Consider the following 9,215-nt stretch of genomic DNA (forward strand, 5'->3'; position numbering starts at 1 on the left):
AGTTCACAGACAATCTGACAAGTTACCATAAAAAGTGTTTCCGGAGGCATAGAAAATTAATCATTATTCTTCTTGAACCTTTTCAGTTCAAGATTTTCCACTCAATAAAATAGCTGAGGATCTGAAACTGAGAAAATATATTTGAAGTACAAACATCTTGTGAAACAATTTTTTTTTTCATCGTCAGAGCGTATTAATAAACTCATGACAAACTTTTCTGCTCAGGATGCAGTTCAAATGGGAGAGACTTCTCTGTACAGGAGCCTATTTGGTCTTCAATCCTATGCTCATGTTTGCCTAACACAGGCAAACAGTTTTCTCCCCATTTTTTAGTAATTTAATCTTCCTATTAGCAAAAGAGGTAACCAGTCCCAATGGACCAAAGGGGCTAGAGTCATAGGAAGGGGATTTCCTATTAATATTTTTTATTTATTTATTTTATTTATTTATTTATTTATTTTTTTTAATTTTGATATTTGGAACGCTTGATGCAACATTTTAGAGCCAGGTGTTCAGGAAGTGCTGTGACCAAGAGACTGATAAAGGGAAATAATCTATTTATTCTTTGTGATTTGATGAACAGATAAAAAAATTAACACATAATAACAGAAGTTGGTCATTAATAAATCACATCTTAGTCTTTTTCAGTGCCTCAGTAAGCAGACAACATATTCAGTTTTCCCACCTCTTGGCCTCTAGCTCTTTTGTAGTTTTAACACTGCAACGTCCATGATGCAAATATCCAGAAACAGTTAAAAAAGACTATCAAATTCCTTTTCTATTCATCTATTTTTCACTGTCTCTTGGTCCCAGGTGTATCTGAATGATTACCTTTCATCATTTTCTGCTATTCCTCATTAGAGTATTCTCAATTGTTCCCATGTTTTGTGGGCTGGTTGGAAGAGGGAGCTTGGGAAGGGTGTGCCGGTGTGAGGAGGTTATGGGTCACTGGGATTCCTCCAAGGATAGTCCCTTCCATGGCTGCAGGAAGTCCTCGTGGAGCCATGGTCAGGATGCTTGGTGGGTATCCGTATGTGGCACCATTGAGCTGTGCATGAATTGCTTGCTGATATATTATTTATTATTATTATTTTTTAGTATTAGTTGTTATTTTTTTGTTTTTATACTGCAGGTTCTTATAAGTCATCAATTTTATACACATCAGTGTATACACATCAATCGCAATCACCCAATTCAGCACACCACCATACCCAGCCCACCTTGATTTTCCCCACATGGTGTCCATACGTTTGTTCTCTACAACTGTGTCTCAACTTCTGCCCTAGAAACCAGTTCATCTGTACCATTTCTCTAGGTTCCACATACATGTGTTAATATACGATATTTGTTTTACCCTTTCTGACTTACTTCACTCTGTATGATAGTCTCTAGATCCATCCATGTCTCAACAAATGACTCAATTTCATTCTTTTTTATAGCTGAGTAATATTCCATTGTATATATGTACCACAGCTTCTTTATCCATTCATCTGTCTGGGCATTTAGGTTGCTTCTATGACCTGGCTATTGTAAATAGTGTTGCAATGAACATTGGGGTGCATGTGTCTTTTTGAATTATGGTTTTCCCTGGGTATAAGCCCAGTAGTGGGATTGCTGGATCATATGGTAATTCTATATTTAGTTTTTTAAGGAACCTCCATACTGTTCTCCATAGTGGTTGTATCAATTTACATTCCCACCAAGAGGGTCCCCTTTTCTCCACACCCTCTCCAGAATTTGTTGTTTGTAGATTTTCTGCTGATGCCCATTCTAACTGTTCTGAGGTGATACCTCATTGTAGTTTTGATTTGCATTTCTCTAATAATTAGTGATGTTGAGCAACTTTTCATGTGCTTCTTGACCATATGTATGTCTTCTTTGGAGAAATGTCTATTGAGGTCTTCTGCCCATTTTTGGATTGGGTTGTTTGTTTCTTCAAAATTGAGTTGCATAAGCTGTTTATATATTTTGGAGATTAATCCTTTGTCCGTTGATTCATTTGCAAATATTTTCTCCCATTCTGAGGGTTGTCTTTTGGTCTTGTTTATGGTTTCCTTTGCTGTGCAAAAGCTTTGAAGTTTCATTAGTTCCCATTTGTTTATTTTTGTTCTTATTTCCATTACTCTAGGAGGTGGATCTAAAAATATCTTGCTGTAATTTATGTCAAAGAGTGTTCTTCCTATGTTTTCCTCTAAGAGTTTTATAGTGTTCCATCTTATATTTAGGTCTAAAATCCATTTTGAGTTTATTTTTGTGTATGGTGTTAGGGAGTGCTCTAATTTCATTATTTTACATGTACCTGTCCAGTTTTCCTAGCACCACTTATTGAAGAGAGTGTCTTTTCTCCATTGTATATCTTTGCCTCCTTTGTCATAGATAAGTTGACTACAAGTGCATGGGTTTAACACTGGCTTTCTGTCTTTTTCCATTGATCTATATTTCTGTTTTTGTGCCAGTACCATGTTGTCTTGATTACTGTAGCTTTGTAGTATAGTCTGAAGTCAGGGAGTCTGATTCATCCAGCTCCGTTTTTTTCCCCTCAAGATTGCTTTGGCTATTCAGGGTCTTTGGTGTCTACATACAAATTTTAAGATGATTTGTTCTAGTTCCATAAAAAATGCCATTGGTAATTTGATAGGCATTGCATTGAATCTGTAGATTGCTTTGGGTAGTATAGTCATTTTCACAATATCTATTCTTCCAATCTAAGAAAATGGTATACCTCTCCATCTGTTGGTATCATCTTAAATTTCTTTCATCAGTGTCTTATAATTTTGGGCATACAGGTCTTCTGTTTCCATAGGTAGGTTTATTCCTAGGTATATTATTCTTTTTATTGCAATGGTAAATGGGAGTGTTTCCATAATTTCTCTTTCAGATTTTTCACCTTTAGTGTATAGGAATACAAGAGATTTATGTGCATTAATTTTGTATCCTGCAACAGTACCAAATTCATTGATTAGCTCTAGTAGTTTTCTAGTGGCATTTCTAGGATTCTCTATGTATAGTATCAAGTCAACTTCAAACAGTGACAGTTTTACTTCTTCTTTTCAATTTGTATTCCTTTTATTTCTTTTTCTTCTCTGATTGCCATGGCTAGGACTTCCAAAACAATGTTGAATAATAGTGGTGAGAGTGGACATCCTTGTCTCATTCGTGATCTTAGAGGAAATGCTTTCAGTTTTTTACCATTGAGAATGATGTTTGCTGTGGATTTGTCATATATGGCCTTCATAATGTTGAAGTAGGTTCACTCTCTGCCTACTTTCTGGAGTGTTTATATCATAAATGGGTGTTGAAATTTGTCAAAAGCTTTTTCTGCATCTATTGAGATGATTATCTGGTTTTTATTTCTCAATTTGTTAATATGGTGTATCACATTGATTGATATGCATATATTGAAGAATCCTTGCATCCCTGGGATAAATCACACTTGATCATGGTGTAGTGTCTTTTTACTGTGTTGTTGTATGCTGTTTGCTAATATTTTGTTCAGGATTTTTGCATCTGTATTCGTCAGTGATATTGGTCTGTAATTTTCTTTTTTTGTAATATCTTTGTCTCCTCTTGGTATCAGGGTGATGGTGGCCTCATAGAATGGGTTTGGGAGTGCTCCTTCCTCTGCAATTTTTTGGAAGAGTTTGAGAATGTTCGGTGTTAGCTCTTTTCTAAATATTTGATAGAATTCACCTGTGAAGCCATCTAGTCCTGGACTTTTGTTTGTTGGAAGATTTTTAATCAGTTACAATTTCATTACTTGTGATTATTCTGTTCATATTTTCTGTTTCTTCCTGGTTCAGACTTTGAAGGTTATACCTTTCTAAGAATTTGTCCATTTCTTCCAGGTTGTCCATTTTATTGGCATAGAGTTGCCTGTAGTAGTCTCTTAGGCTGCTTTGTATTTCTGTGGTGTCTGTTGTAACTTATCCTTTTTCATTTCTAATTTTATTGATTTGAGTCCTCTCCTTTTTCTTGATGAGTCTGGTTAATGCTTTATCAATTTTGTTTATCTTCTCACAGAACCAGCTTTTTGTTTTATTGATCTTTGCTATTGTTTTCTTTGTTTCTATTTCATTTATTTCTGCTCTCAGCTTTATGATTTCTTTCCTTCTGCCAAGTCTGGGTTTTGTTTGTTCTTCTTTCTCTATTTCCTTTAGGCATAAGGTTAAATTGTCTATTTGAGATTTTTCTTTTTTCTTGAGGTAGGAGTGTATGGCTATAAACTTCCCTCTTAGAACTGCTTTTGCTGCATCCCATAGGTTTTGGATAATCGTGTTTTCATTGTCATTTGTCTTTAGGTATATTTTGATTTCCTCTTTGATTTCTTCAGATCTCTTGGTTATTTAGTTACGTATTGTTTAGCCTGCATGTGTTTGTGTTTTTTACGTTTTTTTCCCTGTAATTCATTTCTATTCTCATAGTGTTGTGGTCAGAAAAGATGCTTGATATGATTTCAATTTTCTAAAATTTACTGAGGCTTGATTTGTGACCCAAATGTGATCTATCCTGGAGAATGTTCCATGCGCACTTGAGAAGAAAGTTTAATGTGCTGTTTTGGATGGAATGCCCTATAAATATGAATTAAATCTATGTGGTCTATTGTGTCATTTAAAGCTTCTCTTTCCTTATTTATTTTCATTTTGCATGGTCTGTCCATTGGTGTAAGTGAGGTGTTAAATTCCATCACTCTTATTGTGTTATTGTCAATTTCCTCTTTTATAGCTGTTAGCAGTTGCCTTATGTATTGAGGTGCTCCAATGTTGGGTGCATATATATTTATAATTGTTGCATCTTCTTCATGGATTGATCCCTTGATCATTATGTAGTGTCCTTCCTTGTCTCTTGTAACATTCTTTTTTTTAAGTCTATTTAATCTGGTATGAGTATAGCTACTCCAGCTTACTTTTGATTTCCATTTGCATGGAATATCTTTTTCCATCCCCTCACTTTCAGTCTGTATGTGTCCCTAGGTCTGAAGTGGGTCTCTTGTAGACTGCATACAGATGGGTCTTGTTTTTGTATCCATTCAGCAAGCCTGTGTCTTTTGGTGGGAGCATTTAAGCCATTCACGTTTAAGGTAATTATCAATATGTATGTTCCTTTGACCATTTTCTTAATTGTTTGTGGTTTGTTTTGTAGATCCTTTTCTTCTCTTGTGTTTCCTGAGTAGAGAAGTTCCTTTATCATTTGTTGTAGAGCTGAGTTGGTGGTGCTGAATTCTCTTAGCTTTTGCTTGTCTGCAAAGCTTTTGATTTCTCCATCGAATCTGAATGAGATCCTTGCCAGGTAGAGTAATCTTGGTTGTACGTTCTTCCCTTTCATCACTTTAAATATATAATTCCACTCCCTTCTGACTTGTAGAGTTTCTGCAGAGAAATCAGCTGTTAACCTTATGGGAGTTCCATTGTATGTTATTTTTCATTTTTCCCTTGCTGCTTTCAATACTTTTTCTTTGTCTTTAATTTTTGCCAATTTGATTACTATGTGTCTCAGTGTGTTTCCCCTTGGGTTTATTCTGTATGGGACTTGTTGCACTTCCTGGACTTTGGTGACTATTTCCTTTCCCATGTTAGGGACGTTTTTGACTATAATCTCTTCAAATATGTTCTCTGGTCCTTTCTCTCTCTCTTCTCCTTCTGGGACCCCTATAATGCGAATGTTGTTGTGTTTAATGTTTTCCCAGTGTTCTCTTAGGCTGTCTTCATTTCTTTCCATTCTTCTTTCTTTATTCTGTTCCATAGCAGTTAATTCCACCATTCTATCTTCCAGGTCACTTATCCGTTCTTCTGCCCCAGTTATTCTGCTATTGATTCCTTCTAGTGTAGTTTTCATTTCAGCTATTGTATTGTTCCTCTCTGTTTGTTTGTTCTTTAATTCTTCTAGGTTTTCATTAAACATTTCTTGCATCTTCTCGAGCTTTGCCTCAATTGTTTTTTCTGAGGTCCTGGATCATTTTCATTATCATTATTCTGAGTTCTTTTTCTGGAAGGTTGCCTATCTCCACTTCATTTAGTTCTTTTTCTGTGCTTTTATCTTGTTCCTTCATCTGGTACATAGCCCTCTGTCTTTTCATCTTGTCTATCTTTCTGTGAATGTGGTTTTTGTTCCACAGGCTGAAGGACTGTAGTTCTTCTTGCTTCTACTTCCTGCTCCATTATTGACCAGGGAGCTGTTGTGATAAAGAATTCCTTGTTCACACAGTTTCTTAAGTTTTCTGGGATGCAACTTGTGATTGCCAGGCGAATCTTGGTGGCAGGGTCTTCCCTCAGCTCTAGTGAGGCTTACTCCCTATACTGGGCCATGTGGGGAATACAAATGATATTAAGGTGTATTTTATAAGGAACCCTGAGCAAAGCTGAAAGGCTCTGATTCATGAATGTCGTGGGTCACCCCTCTTATCTTGCCTTCCTTGAGGGTTTGGGCTAATGCTTTCTCATCCAGCAGTCCACATTGGACTACATTCACTCAGAATGCACCTTGCTTCATCTGCTTTATAGTAAAGACATTGATGAGGTGATGGTTATGTTCATTATGATTACAATGCAAGGAGTTGCAGTTGCTCTGATACAGTAAGTCCTGCAGGGTGTAGAACCTCTGCATACCCAGGGAGAGCTCTATCCCTTCCTGCAAGTAGGGATCATAAAATATGAAGCTGAATCCATAGGTTTTGGCTCAAACAGCAAGCCCTTGGTCCACACAACTAAAGTGGATGAGTCTCAGCATCTTCCTAAGGGTGTGGGCCGCTCCAGAGGCAACCTCCTGTATGTGCTAGATGTTCCATACCCATGCGCCTTCCTACAGTGACTGGCACAGTCACATGTTCCACTAGTACAAACAGATAATGTGGCAGATGCTGGAATTGGCCAACTCTTCCATTGCCACAGAAGGGATATTGCACACGGCAATCCTGAGCTCACCTGCAGCCTTGATGTGGATGTTGTCTTAGGTGCTGCCTAACCCACATGATCACTCTCAGGGCCTTGAGTCTCTCCAGGTCCTCCCTGGTAAGAGTGATGGTGTGGTGACATCAAGGGATCAACAGCCTTGTTTAAAATCTTCTTGTGTGGGCTTCCTTGGTGGCACATTGGTTGAGAAACTCCCTGTTAATGCAGGGGACACGGGTTCGAGCCCTGGTCTGGGAGGATCCCACATGCCATGGAACAACTGGGCCCGTGAGCCACAACTACTGAGCCTGCGTGTCTGGAGCCTGTGCTCTGCAACAAGAACAGTCGCGATAGTGAGAGGCCCACGCACTGTGATGAAGAGTGGTCCCCGCTTGCCACAACTAGAGAAAGCCCTCACACAGAAATGAAGACCCAATACAGCCAAAAAAATAAATAAATAAACAAATGTGGGGTTTTTAAAAAAAAGAAAGTAAAGAATTTAAAATTAATACAATCATAAATAACATGTAGGTCAAATAATAAAGCATAATTTAAAAAAAAGAAAAAAAAACAGAAAAAAACACCTTCTTGTGGATCTCTTGAGTGGACTATGCATCACAGAAGGATTCAGTGGCCGGGTCTTTTAGGATCGGTATCTCCTTGGTGCAGTCTCTGCAGATGAGCAACACCGTCAGGGGGTGTGGGTAAAGAGGCCATTCATGATTTGGGGGTAGATACCTTCACAAATTCTGTCCAATTGCTTTTGCTTGAATTTGTGCTTATCCACAAGGACCAATTTTTGTGTGTGTGTGTGGTACGCAGGCCTCTCACTGTTGTGGCCTCTCCCATTGTAGAGCACAGACTCCGGATGTGCAGGCTCAGTGGCCATGGCTCACGGGCCTAGCCTCTCCGTGGCATGTGGGATCTTCCTAGACTGGGGCATGAACCCGTGTCCCTTGCATCGGCAGGCAGACTCTCAACCACTGCACCATCAGGGAAGCCCTTTTTTTTGTGGTACATGGGCCTCTCACTGTTGTGGCCCCTCCCATTGTGGAGCACAGGCTCCAGACGTGCAGGCTCAGTGGCCAAGGCTCACGGGCCCAGCCTCTCCATGTCATGTGGGATCTTCCTGGACTGGGGCACGAACTCCTGTCCCCTGCATCAGCAGGCAGACTCTCAACCACTGTGCCACCAGGGAAACCCCACAAGGACTGATCTTTATCGAATTTTGCACATCTCTTATTCAAAAGGCAAAGTGGTCCTATAAGAGCTTAGGGGTACTCTCAGGAGTCTGCAGGCATTACACCACTACACACCCAATACAAATTTGTCCACAAACAACTCTATAATTCACACATTATGCTCTCTGTCTTTTTAAGAGAGTTCAGCTTCATTTGTTCAAAACAATTTAAGGTGATGAAACACTTGTCCTGGGCTGCCTTCGTCCACTGCAAAGGGCCCCCACCCAGGAGCAGGCAGCGAACACAGTAGAAGCTCCAACTCCTCCCACCCCTCCAGTCAGTGGTGGCAGTGGCTGTGGCTGTGCTAGGGGCATGGGCCCTCAGTGTGGCATGGCTCCTGGTTCCTGGCCCCATCCTTCCATCCTCCGATTTTCACCTGTTCATCTGGACCACTCCCAGGCCACCTTAAAATGACAAAAAAAGCGGTTTTTAAATGGTGTGAATATGCAAGCACCCACTAAAGCTATCTCCCAAGGTCTCAGCACAGAGGACGCAGGCAAAAATTCCCATTTCTCAGTCTTTCTCTGAAAGTGTTCTAATTGCTTACTTTATAAGCTGCTGCCTGAAGGTCCAGCTGTGATTTAGTACACATCTACGGGCTAGGTGAAACCTTCCCCAGAGAATGAAGAAGCCTGTGGACATTTCCCCTGCCTTCTCCCTCTGACTCACCACAATAATAAAACCCAGTCACAAGTACCTCATAGAAAGGAGCTGGTATACACACCTGGTACCGCAGCTGCTTCTGTGGCTGCTGGCTAAGGAACAGGCCTCCAAATCTCCTAGCTCTGATATCTAACAAGGCTTTGTTCGTGAGTATAACAGGACTATAGTGAAAAAGAACCAGTTTTTAAACAGGCATAGGAGCATACCCCAGCAGCTACACACCTATGCTCACCACAGAGGGAGCAGATAAAAATGTCCATCTCCTAGGTTTTCCCTGGAAGGCTTAACTACATACTTTCACAGATGCTGCCTGAAGATCCAGCTTCTCATCAGCCTGCACTAAAGTGCTGATTGATCCGCTGTTTTGGGACACTAACAGGTCTTGGCACACTCTCAATGACTGGGAGCCATTAAAGTAAATATTGGT

The 9,215-nt window shown here is 39.7% G+C and overlaps 1 pseudogene; it reads right to left on the bottom strand.

The window, feature by feature from the left end:
- Nucleotides 1-847: 847 nt before the first annotated feature.
- On the bottom strand, nucleotides 848-7,683 carry LOC132481615 (C-terminal-binding protein 2-like; annotated as a pseudogene).
- Nucleotides 7,684-9,215: the final 1,532 nt, after the last annotated feature.

Source organism: Mesoplodon densirostris, chromosome X (assembly GCF_025265405.1).
Source record: "Mesoplodon densirostris isolate mMesDen1 chromosome X, mMesDen1 primary haplotype, whole genome shotgun sequence".
NCBI lineage: Eukaryota > Metazoa > Chordata > Mammalia > Artiodactyla > Ziphiidae > Mesoplodon > Mesoplodon densirostris.